Below are 13,562 nucleotides of genomic sequence, written 5' to 3' on the forward strand. Positions count from 1 at the left end.
GTCACCGTGTGGGCGTGGGTGGAGGGGACACGGGGCTCCCCCCACGTGGCTGAATGACCACACAGATCAGCGCAGTGCAATGAGAGCCCCACTAGGCCAGGGGTGGCAGGCGGCTCATGAAGGCCAAGGACACCCTGGTCCCCACACGTGGGAGTCAACAGTACAATCTCCGAACAAGGCAGCAAACGTGGATGGAGGGAGAGTGTGCAGGCTGAGGCCTGGGCTCCAGTGTGGGGGAAAGGCCCTCCTTGAAGAACTGGGGGACGTGGGACAGGCTGCCGCTGCAAGCTCTTCACACGACCAAAGTCAGTGACCAAACAACCAGCACCAAGGACTCCGCAGGCCCGGGACGGGCTCTGCCCTGCGCCGGCATCGGGGGCCCCTCTGGGCATGGCCCACCATCTGGCCATTCTTGCAGAACTCTAGGGCTCCCCCATCTGCAAAATTGGGGGGGAAAAAAAAAAAATCCAACATCTGGGAAACGGCCGCTCAGAAGAGGTTCGAGAGAGCTGTGCATCTGCCCACGTTTATGAAAACGTGCGTGAATTTCCTCCCTTTTCAGAGACTCTACCTTCTCATAGCCACGCTGCTCATGTGGAATCATGAGCCCCAAGCCCGTTTTCTTTAGAGAATATAGAAAATTAACTGGCGCCAACAAATAGCGAACACAGATGGAAGGAGCACAGGAACGGGGCAGATATCTGGAAGTAACTCTGAAATCAACTGTGTTTAAGAGTTTGAGCCAAAAACCTAAGGAACTGACCCAGAGGATTCGCAAACACACGATAAAATGGACAAATCAGATCATTTCCTGGCACAGAGGCCACGCTCCCTTCCAAGTTTTAATACACTGAGAGTCTAACGTCATCAGGCCGAGCGCTTCTAGAACCAGAGAGGAGTTTTCCAGATTCCTCCCGACCCCACCAGGTTCAGGCACAGGCACGGCCAAGGGAGGCAGGTGGGCAGCGGCCACCCTGCTCGGCCTCTCCTTGCACGTGGCCCGTTCACCCCAGATTAGGAGTCGAGGTCTCTGAGGGAGGACTGCAGAGATGGAGGCGGGAGTGCCCGGCCACCCACCAGGCTTGCACGTGCGCGGCCCCAACGCTGAGCAATAGCAGGCGGCCCTGCAGTAGAAGCAGGGGCCCAGTAGGGTCCCGGGCAGGGCAGAGAGGCCCACAGGGCAGGCCTGGGACAGCTTCTGCGACGGTATCTTCATCCCTCGGTTACACTGTCTGCTCGGGGACGAAGCAATGAACAAAAAGCAAACTGCACCCCCACTGGGGCTGAGGAACCCTTAGAAACAGCTTTGGCAAACCTTTATGAAAAAGTGAGACAAAAAGATTTTAGGGACTTGCAGTATTAATCACCCCACCACCACCACCAAGCCCCCAACAGTTTCTGTCCGCTAAGATTTTAAATCCACTGTAGATTTCGGCTCTCGTGATCTCTGTGTGTTGTGCTAACATATTATCTTGCGTTTCCTACGGAACAAGGCGTGCACGAATAATTCACAGCTTATTTCCTCTCAAATCCCATGGTCTCACTCACAAAACTACTGGAAAATAAAACTGTTTAAAACACGAACATGTTATTTCATTAATTGCCTTTTATTTCATGCTTCATAGTCCTTTAAACCACCAACACTGAAAGGAATGCTTTTCTCAAGATGGCGAAATAGCAGGAAACCCACAGAAAGTTGCTGCTTCGTGTCAACTTGGCGTCTCCAGGCTTATGTTCTCCACCACACTTGTCTCCTAAGGCTATCCTCCAAGTGCTGACTAGAGAGCTACTTTCAGAGGGATCTGTTGGGTATTTCACAGAACTGAAATTTACCGAGCGAGAAACACAGAGAGACAGAGAGAAGGGTCCCACAGAGAAATACATTTAGGAATGCCACATATTAAACTTCCCTTTCAAGGCTCAAAAGCTCCGAGAACACTGTAATAGAAACCTACTAGACCCAGCGTGTCCAAACATCTCGCCAGGCAGCACCTACTAACATCTTCAAGGACGCGGCGCACCCAGAAACGCTCCCTTGGCTCGAGGCCCCCCTCGGAGCCGTCCAGCCGGCAGCCAGCCTGCACTCCAGTCAGCGTGAGACCCTCCCCATCCACACCACTCCTGCCAATCCGTGCAGCCTAATTATGTGCCAGTTACGTGGAAACAGGGAGATTCCGTCCACAAAGACCCAACAGGCCCAAACGCAGTGTGAAAGGCTGGTGGCAAACTTCATCATTCACGAGAACCATGCATGCTCACACTTTCAATGACACATCTAGACTTTAAGGGCTTCCTTTGTGGCTCAGCTGGTAAAGAGCCCGCCTGCAACGTGGGAGACCTGGGTTCAATCCCTGGGTTGGGAAGATCCCCTGGAGAAGGGAAAGGTTACCCACTCCAGTATTCTGGCCTGGAGAATTCTATGGACTGTATAGTCCATGAGGTCGCATAGAGTCGGGCACGACTGAGCAACTTTCACTCACTAGACTTTCAAGTCACACCTCAATGCCCTCTGGTGACCGCACCTTTTCTTACTATCCACGGCAAGTAGAACTGTATACACATGTCAGATGAGCCAAGAAACTTGTCTTTCTAGAAAGAGTCTTGTCATTCACGTTACTGCTTAAACTTTGAAATGAAAATAGAAGGGGAAAAAAAAAAGGAAGGGAAACCACAACAGAGGGTTCCAACAATATTTATATCACATTATTCACACCTCTTATGTGTGGTTTGAAACTCTTGAGTCTCTAATTAACCAAAGTGATGAAACACAGTTTCAGGGACTAGGGTGGGATTCATGGGCACAGCGCCAATGGAGTCCCCGAGGTGGCCCGGGGCTGCCGTCCAATCCCCTGGGGAGACGCAGAGTTGTGACCCGCCGAGCCTTCCCCGGCTCCGGATCCAGAGCCATTACCTCCTAGACGGTCAGAGCTCGGTACGTAAACCACACACGCTGGCACCAGACTCGTGAGAGTCGACAGTGACCCCATCAACAGTGTGTTCCGCCCCCCGCCCCGCCCCGATACAAACAAGAAGGGCAGGGGACTCTGTGCAACTTGCCCCCGAAGCAATAATGGCTCTGAGGGACCAGAATGAGGCCCGCTGTGCAGTGAGTGACAGACACAGGCCCGCAGCGGGCTGACAGTGAGTTCAAGACCACCATCTCAGTCGGGGGAATGCCTGTCCTCAACCCGGAGAAAGCGCCCAGGCCTGCCTCGCACTCCACTCGTTCCTAAGCCCTGTGTGGCTATCCGACAAGGCAGAGCCCCAGCCCTGGCTGGAGATAGGAGAGAGAAAGTCTGACACGCGTGCATGAGCTGCGGGTGGAGGCTGAGCTCAGGCTGACGGAGGGCGCACGTCTGTCTGGGCACCGCTGACCGCAGCTTACCTCCGCGGGAGTCTGGTGAGGCGGGGGCCATGAGCCCACTGTCCATCGGGCTGCCATCCCTTTGAGGAGAGGGAGACATGGATGGGAACCAAAGGATCTTCTAAAGGCAAGTTCTTAGTACAAGATGGCCCCAAGGTCCCTGCAATCAAAGAAATCATTGTGGTTTTGCCTGTGGCATATTTATGCCCCTTTTCCTTTAGGGACAAGTCGGTCTGCCTCTGAATGGAGTTCCATTTTCAAAATGCAAAGTATTCAGAAATACCACTCCACCTAGGGGCAGGGTGAGTTAAGGGGGCAAGAGAAAGTCAAGTGGTCTTGAACTCCACAATTCAGAATAGAAAGCAAGCCTAAGAGCATTCCTTCTCAAAACAGACCCAGAAATCAACTGTTACTTTTAAAGAACCAACCATTTTCTACCAAACATTTCAACACCTGCAAACTCCTCCTCATCACAGCCGTTTAAAAAATATGACCAATCATGACTCCGAAATCCACACGGCTCTCTATACCAGCCTGGTTAAAAGCAGGGGGAAAAGGCTTCTATAATAAACAAAAAACGTGGGTGATTAGCTTCAATAAGCACTGGTCTATAGCCAACCTCACCACGGGCTGATCTCCACTGATACCCATTTATTTCTACACGGAAAAGTCATTAGGTGGAATGGAAGCATATAATCAGAAAGACAATCTCACACTAAGGCAATGAACAACCATCAAAATCCAGGCAACTAAGTTAAAGACCTAAACCAGTGTAATGATGCTTGGTCTACTTAACATGTTAAAGAAACTGCTTTTAGCAACTCAACCTGCAGCAGGCAAACAGCCACCCAACGCCAAGACATCAGTAATTCCCAGGCTTCCCAGGTGGCACTGGCGGCCAAGAGCCTGACTGCCAACGCAGGAGATGTAAGCGACACAGTTTCAATCCCTGGGTTGGGAAGATCTAGAGATGGGTCTGGCAATGCACTCCAGTACTCTTGCCTGGAGAATCCCATGGACAGAGGAGCCTGGTGGGCTACAGCCCATGGGGTTACCAAGAGTCGGACACGACTGAAGCGACTTAGCACACACACACACGCAAACGCACAGTGAGCAAAGCTGTCTGCAGCATGTCGCATCCCAAGCTCCTTTTCTTCAAAAAGAATTCCTCTTTCCTTCAAAGAAATGCCTGAGGATATTTGCTACCTGCCACCAGCATGATGCGACTGACAGACATCAGAACACTCTCTCTGGTCATCTGTGCATCAAGCATACGGAGACAAGAGCAGGGAAACCTACTCATGAGGAGTTTAATAAATCTACGTTTCAGACATCCAAAGAGGAAGGAGAAGAAAGTCACATACAGATCAATTTACTTCTTTAAAGATGAGTCATCACGGGAGGGGACAAATGGATACCTATAGGCTGATCCGTGTTGATGTACAGCAGAAACCAACACCATATTTTAAAAGAAGAAAAAGAAAGAAAGTGAAGGTCTTCAGTCATATGCGACTCTTTGCGGCCCGTTGGACTGTAGCCTACCAGGCTTCTCCGTCCATGGGATTCTCCAGGCAAGAGTACCTGAGTGGGTTGCCATTTCCTTCTCCAGGGGATCTTTCCGACCAAAGGATCAAACCCAGGTCTCCCACATTGTAGGCATACGCTTTACCCTCTAAGCCACTAGGGAAGCCCTTTAAAATGATGAATTGTCACGACTGGGACAAAAGGACTCTCAAACATACCAGTAAAACCTTTCGATTTCATACGCAGGTTTTTCGAAAACATCTCAACCACTTCAACCCTCCTGAAAGGAGGGGGAGCTAACCAATTCTTCAGCAGTCAGTCTTCCAGACCCCAGGTGGTCTCAACTGTCAAACCAAAAGGCAACACCCCAGGATGCGAGGGAAGGGCTGAGCTGACGAGGAAGGGGACGGCTCGGGCAGTGGGGAGGCGAGCGCCGCCTGGTGTTCCACCCTCGGCCGAAGAAGCTGGCGGAGCCACCGGGCCCACAATGCCACCAGGAGATTCCTGGCAGAGACGAGACTGCGTGCGGGCAAAGCAGTGGGAGGGACGGGGCAGCCAGGACCAGGGCTCCAGGGCCGCGCGGGGGGCCCGCTGCCCAGCCCCATGGGGGTCTTGGCAGCACAGGCGAGGCCTCTGGGTCTGGGTCGACGTGGGCCTGGCTCCTGGATCAACTCCGAGTCCACGTGGTCCTCATACGTGCGCCACAGAGGGGGCCATCAGCTCTGCCTTGAGAGCAAAGAAAACCATTTCCCCGTGCCAGGCATGAACTTCTCCCGTGGGACTACACAGGGAACCAGGGGGCGGTAAATAAAAATTGAACCCGGCCACAATAAGGTCCTGTGGAGACGACATCTTCCAGTCTGAGAACCAAGGCATGAGTGCCAGGGTGACCCTGGGCCGGGGGCCTGCAGGTCTGCCGTCTGGCTACCCGCTCAAGCTTCCCGAGGGGGCTCCACGGAAAGGCTGACCCGCGAGCAGACACCGGGTTCCACGGGACGCTGGTGGCGGGCACTGCAAACACGGACATGTCAGCCGTCGGGGCGAGCCCCGCAGCAGCAACACGGCTGCAGCCACCCTGCCAGTCGGCCGGGCCACGAGGCCTGTGGCTCTCCCACCTCCCGCCCCGGCCCCGGGGCTCCGGGAAGCCCGCCCTCCTCCCAGCTCCAGAGGAAAAACCCTGTTTGGTGGGAGGCGCTGAGGTGGCTTCTCCTGCCGAGGTTTTCTGCTCGAGAGAACAAAAGGGTGAGGCTGGGAGCCTCCCAGGTCCCTTTCTGCTCTAATAACCTAGAATATTCTAGCAATTTCTCTGCACGAGACATGTTTGTTTTTTAAATGATTTTACTTATTCATCTAATTTTTGAATGTGTTGGGTCTTCATTGCTGCATGGGCTTCTCTAGTTGCAGACAGCAGGGGCAACTCTCTGGTTGCGATGTGAAGGCTTCTCATTGCTGTAGCTTCTCTTGTTGTTGGAACCCGGGCTCCAGGGCACGTGGGCTCAGTCGCTGTGGCTTGCAGGCTCTACAGCACAGGTTCAAGTGTTGTGGTGCAGAGGCTTAGCGGCTCTGTGAACTGAACCCATGTCTCCTGCATTGGCAGGTAGATTCTTTACCAATGAGCTACCAGGGAAGCCTTGTTAAATGGCAAGCCATGCTGAATCACACAGAAAAAACTTGAAAGATCAACGTGTCCATACTCTGTTATTTTGCAGGGAAGGACACATGCCCAGCACCAGGTGACCAACTACAGGGCTGGTTTAACTTGGAGCTGGGACCCCCATCTTCAGAGGCAGGTGGACCATCTCCAGAGCTCGAGCCTGGGGGTCAGAATGGGGGACACGAAGCAAACCAGAGCCCCCTTTTCTAACTAGGCTTCATCTCCAGCTCACTTATGATTTTTCTCGAAACCAAATCTGCAGGCCTTTCCCCCCCGCCACCCCCAAACTCCTCTCTCCCAGTCAGACTAGGGCCACGTCATCCCACCAAGCTGCCTGGCCCGAAACACGGAGGCAAAGTATTGAAGTGGAACTTGAAAGCAATGGAGGAAGAAGACTTAATATTACAGTAAATTCAGGATCATGTACGGCTCACCGAGGATGTCCAAGCCCCCCAGAGCCCCACCTTCCTCCCAGGCCTCCTGCCACTTGAGGTGCTTTGCTCCCATGTGTCTCGGACCGACCCCGACGAAAGTAGAAACAGTTCCAAGCCACACACAGAAATGAAGACCACCCAGGGCCTCTCCCCGCTGCTGTCTGAGTGACTCCGACACATCACTGCCCCTTCTTGCTGGTTCCAAGACACAAACAGTCCACAGACTGCAGACATCTCAGCAACAAAACACACCAGCCAGTTCACCGTGTTCTCAGCTCTGTCACTCCGAGCCAAGTTAGTCCTCCATCCCAGAACCCAGAGACAGTTTAGGAGTCGAGATGCAGAACCGCCAGCCCAAAAGGGAGTCAATATTCGATGATTCCCCACACACACACACACACACAAAAAATCGATGATCTACCGAACAACCCGCAAAAACACTGCATCAGCATCCCTCCTGACCCAAGAGCAGGAAGGAAGTACCCAGGGAGGGAGTCGGCGATGGGAACGCTGTCTGAGGCAAGGTCAGGTTCTATTTTCCTGTTCTGTCTGTGAGCACCGTGCAGAATTCAACACAAGCAAACTGAGGTGTAACAGAAGGGGCTCGGACAGTTCTCAGCTAATAAAGCAACTCTCCCAGCCTCGGCAACAGCCAACTACGGAAGACTTTCCCTGCTCCATGAAACCAGTTTACTTTCTGAGAAATCAGAAAGGGCATGCTGCAGATTTGGCTATTTGCCATCTACTTACACTGAGATGGAAAGAGAAAAACCACATACCTATCTTTACAATAACAGGGGGGGAAAAAGTACATGCTATGGTTTAAAAACGAAGACCAAAACAGTCTAACCAGGAATAGCAGCAGATTTCTTTAATTTAAAAAAAAAGAGGCCACACATCAAAATTCTACAGCAAATATCCTACTTAAAGAAAAATTTAACGTGCATTTTTTTTTAAGATCAAGAACAAGACCAATGTATCCCTCCCATCGCTGCCAGCCCACACAGTTCTAGAGGTCATGGTCATCAAAACATAGGCTATAAGACGGTGATGTGAATGGACGGGGGCATAGAAAACCATCATTATTTACAGACATGAGCATATGCATAGAAGACTAGTAAGAGTTCAGCAAGATTGCCAGAAACGATGTGGAAAAGAAAAAAAAAAACTCGTCCCCTTAAATAGGTGATAACCAACCTGAAAATATATCACTCAGAACAGCAATAAAAACGTGTCTGGGAATCTGCACAATCTTTCCAGAGGAAAATGTTTACATTGTATTAAAGCTCACATATGAAAACCTAATTTAAAAAATGGACATTCATAGCCAAGTATGGGATGACATAAGATGTCAGTTCTCAAAAATCAATTCTGAAACTTCAGTAAGACTTTAAACTGAAAATGTACAAACTCATTCTAAGACATGTGGAAGAAAAAAGGTCTTCAGAGACCTCATGTACTTGTTAAAAAGAGCAAAAGTTTTTGGATATATGTGGGCAGAGGTGGAGACCATTATTACTCCAGATATTACAACTCAAAACAAGGCCAAGGTAACAATAATTCTCTCACACACACACAGACCATGAGTGATAACTGGCCCAGGAATAAAACAGAGAAAGAAACAGGCCCAGACATATAAGAGGACTTTGGTATATAACATCACATGAAAGTGGGGAAAACACTATTTTATACAATAGTATTATAAAACTTATTTCTACATGGAGAAAAATAAAATCCTCATTTCAAACTGTATGCCAGACAGATAAAAGAGCTAAACGCAAAAGGCAAAATTATAAGGCTGATAAAAGATGAAAATTTTCATATAATTCTTAACCTTAGGTAACTGGTAGGTTCCTTAAAGAGGATCTCAAAAGCAGAAATCTGAAGGTAAAAACTGATAGATTTAACTACATTAATATTAAGGATTTTTTTCAACAAAGGACACCCTGAAGTCAAAAGAACTGTAACAGTCAGAGAAAATACTTGTGGTATCTAAAACTGATAACATTTCAATATACATATCAAGTATTAGAACACAGGAAAACCAATTGAAAACTTAAAAAGATATGAACAAAACTCAACAGAGTAAGAAATCCCAAGGGCTAAGCATTTGTGAAGACACGCAAACCCACTACTGGCAGAAATGCAAACGAGCATAATAAAATGCTCTATTGCATTTATGGAATTAGAAAAAATTTTAAAGGTGTTTATCAAGACTGGCAAGGAAGTAGAAAAGTAAGGCCCGACATCATTAACCATGAGGGGCATGCAAACTAAAACCACAATGAGATACCACCTCACCTCCCTGAGGGTGGCCGTCACAGGAATGCAAAGAGAATGCAGGGAAATCAGAATCCCCCTGGTGCAGGTCTTTGGAAAAGAAAACAGCCTGGCAGTTCCTCAAAGTGTCATACACAGAGTTACCATATGACCCAACAATTTCACTCCTAGGCACATACCCAAGAGAAATGCAATCATGTCAACACAAACACCAGAAAATAATGTTCATGACAACATTGTCCATGATAGCCCGATAGTGGAAACAGCCCCAGATGTTCATCATCTGCCAAATGGGTAAATAAAATGCAGTGCATTTGTAGAGTGGAATATTATCCAGCAATAGAAGGAAATAAAGTACGGACACAGGCTACAAAATGGATGAGCTTTCTGAAACCATCATGCTAACGTATAATCAACCCCATAGCAGAATCGTCTATACTTGCATACAACATCAAAACATGTGAAGGGACTTTCCTGTATTACTTTTCTGACAAATACAATTGATAAAATTACCCTAAAAGTTCTAGGAACTTAAGAAAAACACTCTTAAGTCAACGATCTGAATGCATTATTAGACAAGGACTAATGGACGTGCTTCCTTCATACCGATAATGTAACAAAAATGACTGGGAAAAGTAAAGGTTTGACAAACACAGCTTTGTTTTGCCCTGCACCTGATGTGCACTGATTAAACTGGCCTGATGTTTGAGAATATTACAGAATTCATTGTAAAAGAAAATAATAACCCTAGTTTTAATATGCTAAATGTTAAGACTTAAATTTGGCAAGATAACTTTTCCCTTAATTAAAAAAAAAATTCTTAAATTAGCATTTACTAAATATCTAACATGCTAGACAGTTTACCTATGTGATTTCAATCTTTACAGTAATCCCATAAGATACGAGACAGTTAGGTAATCATGAACTAGGATTCAAGACTAAAATCCTGGCTTAAGCAAGAATCTCAAAGTAGAGATTCTAAAACTCTGGCAATCTTCCCAAGACCAGAAAACCTACAGAGTTGAGATGCTGAACAGAATGAGTGACTCTAATGAATGCTACTTAAAAAGAAATCGGGCTTAGATTGATCTACAGCACCTCACTGTCCACTGTTACAATCTTATGTCCTCACAGAGTAACTTAAAGCCAAAGAAGTCCCTCTTTCCTGCACACCACACCCAAACCACTCCTCACTCCCCAACACAGGGTTTCATCATGACCTTGTATTTTCATGGCAGAAAGTCCCAGTGGTATTACATAATGGTCGGGATACGAAAGCTTTTGGTTAATATTCCAGCTGGTTTTAACTTTCCCCAAATTAAACAAACTGCGGTGAATGAAAGGTCTATGGCATCATCTTCAAGACCTTTTCAGGCCTCAGATTCATCAATGTAAGTTTTCACTGTTGCATTATTCCACCTCCTCCCTAAATTGGTGGTGGTGTTTTTGTCTTTACCATAGGGGCGGGGGAACGGCAAGTGGGAGAGAGACAGGCTACATAGCAACTCTGTAATTTGATTATAGCTACACAGTCAAAATTCGCTCCAATCTGCTGACCTTCAGTAACATTCAAAATATTTAGACCACTTATCTATTGTTTCTTAATTTCTCCTTAAGTACAGCACTGAAACAAAAGCATAACTATGAGACTTCTAATGCAAATCCAGCAAGACAGAAACCAGTCTCTGCTCACTTCCTCTTTCCTCAGTCTCGCTGTGTCAAGTTCAGTTCAGTCGCTCAGTCGTGTCCGACTCTTTGCGACCCCATGGACTGCAGCACGCCAGGCTTCCCTGTCCATCACCAACTCCCAGAGCTTGCTCAAACTCATGTCCATTGAGTCAGTGATGCCATCCAACCTGCCTTCAATATTTCCCAGCATCAGGGTCATTTCCAGTGAGTCAGAGTCCCTTCACACAAGGTGAAACCCTGAGGTCCTCTCCCCGTCACCACTTACTTAAAAGACTAAAAACACTAGCTCTGAAAGCTACGGAGAGTTTAACAAGGCAGGAACAGCCACATCAAGCACAGTAATTTTCAACTTTGTGTCAAAGATGCATTCCTCTTCCATGTCAATTTAAAGTGTATCTTACTTGACAGCACAGTGGTTGTGGTTTAGTTGCTAAGTTGTGTCCAACTCTTGGGGCCCCATGGACTGTAGCCCACCAGGCTCTCTGTCCATGGGATTCCCCAGGCAAGAATACTGGAGTGGGCTTCTCTTTCCTCCTCCAGGGGATCTTCCCCACCCAGGGATGGAACCAGGGTCTCCTACATTGCAGGCATTTCTTTACTGGCTTGAGCCACAGGGGGAAGCTACTTGACAATATGGGAAGTGAAAGTGAAGTCACTCAGTCGTGTCCGACTCTGAGACCCCATGGACTGTAGCCTGCCAGGCTCTTCCATCCATGGAATTTTCCAGCCAAGAGTCTTGCAGTGGGTTGTTATTCCCTTCTCCAGGGATCTTCCCGACCCAGGGACCGAACCTGGGTCTCCCGCATTGCAGGCAGATGCTTTGCCATCTGAGCCACCAGGGAAGCCCCGACAGTATGGACCATGCTAATCAAACTACCTAATCCTACGGAGATGGTAGGGAAACAGCCGCTGGCTTATGACTGGAGGGTCTTCCTCTGGACCAAGGCATTTCATGTGACTCTCTCACAAAAGAGTGGGCAGAACCAGGGGTCTGGATTCTTGTCCTGCTCAAGTTACAGTAGTTAACACTGTTTTAACAAGAGCAATTCATGGGTTTTCATCAAATGTGACAGGAAGGTTTAAGAAATGAAGGGCAACTTTTCACAACAGTGATATTAGTCCTGGCATTTCTGAGGCAGTTACATTCTCCGCGGGACAATCTGCCTGGTGAAATACATGAAGCACCACAGACAGAATTATTACCGCTCTTCACCCTGCCTGAGCAGAGTGAGCGGAAAGTCAACCCTGGGATTCTTCCGACTCCCTCTGAGAGCAGATGGCCGTGGAGAGGACTGGCTGGCTCAGCACCAAGCCGGTCTGCTCTGCAGCCCTCGACGAGACGGCCCTCCCCAGGCTCTCCCGGGTCGGGTGTGGTCTCGAGGCTGAGCCTGGCCAGGGCATGTGGGCCCTGGACTGGGTGCAGGAGAACTCCCGACAGGAGCCTCCGTTTTCACCCCCAAGCTGACTTAGGGCGGCTGAACACAGCCATACAGGCAAGGGAAGAGCGATCAGAGAGAAGGAACCTGGGTTCCGAGTAACTGGAGGAAAACCAGCCATGGATCAGGGATATGCGTGAGCAAGAAATAAACTTCTATTACATTGAGCCATTAAAAACCTAGGGTGTTCATTCCAGGAGCAGCTGACATGAGGTTAACTCATTCACTCGCTGACTCTAGGAGGAGGTTAGACTGACTTGGGATTAATGGCTCAGGCGAGACAAGACGTGCAGATGGACTCTCTCTGCAGACATGCACAGTCAAGATGATGCCACACTTGGCCACAATAAAGCAATCTACTCGGCATGCGGTAAAAATTCCGCTGAGGAGCTAAGGCTGAAGGGGACACTTCTGAACCACTGCTCCTGAACTTCCATAGTTAGATATTAGCCGATATATTCATCAGCAAAAGTTTGTGAGGTTCTTTCACACTTTCTTTGCCAAAGCGACCACAATTCATGTTAAAATTACAACGCCTGCATACCACATGAAACCCAGCTCTGGATTTACTACGAAACTATGTTGAAGTCATTTCTCAAAGGATAAGTGATAATCAGCAGACAGAGTTCAAGGTGAGTCTCTTCAGTCATTAGTTTTTTCTTCTCAATAGAAATTTAACATCAAGAAGACCTCTGCCTTCCTGTGTGGAAGTCACGTGTGCCCTTCTCTTGGGACCATGAAAATGATAGAGCTTATTTACAGCACTTCCCCTTTGCCCCGTCGAGACCCAAGCTGGATGCTCCCCCACGGCAACTGTCATTGCTACCCGCCTCCTTCTTGCTTCCAACCTCAGTGGCTACATCCTCCACTGCAAGGTAATTTGAGATAAATGGAAATAAACCTAGACAACTAAGAAAGGAAATTAACACTCATTAAGTACCCACTACATGCCAGATACTTTCATATACTCAATTTCTATTTACTCTTGGCCACAATGAGGTGTATACCATGATTTTCCATTTTACAAACAAGGAAGCAGGGAAGTTTAAACGCAAAGTCCAGGACAACTGACTCCGAAACTTATTCTTCCCATTTCAAACTGCTACACTTGACCTCTGACATACTGCCACTCTTGAGGCAATGAAAAAAAGACAGCATTACCATCCAATATTTATTTCCTT

General features: G+C 48.2%; 1 protein-coding gene across 1 annotated transcript in view; it reads right to left on the bottom strand.

Moving 5' to 3' along the window:
* STK24 (serine/threonine kinase 24) overlaps positions 1–13,562 on the bottom strand; it is an 88,458-nt gene that overhangs the window by 31,770 nt on the left and 43,126 nt on the right. The gene's annotated exons all lie outside the window — the stretch shown is intronic.

This window comes from Dama dama, chromosome 30 (genome assembly GCF_033118175.1).
Source record: "Dama dama isolate Ldn47 chromosome 30, ASM3311817v1, whole genome shotgun sequence".
In the NCBI taxonomy this organism is placed as follows: Eukaryota; Metazoa; Chordata; class Mammalia; order Artiodactyla; family Cervidae; genus Dama; species Dama dama.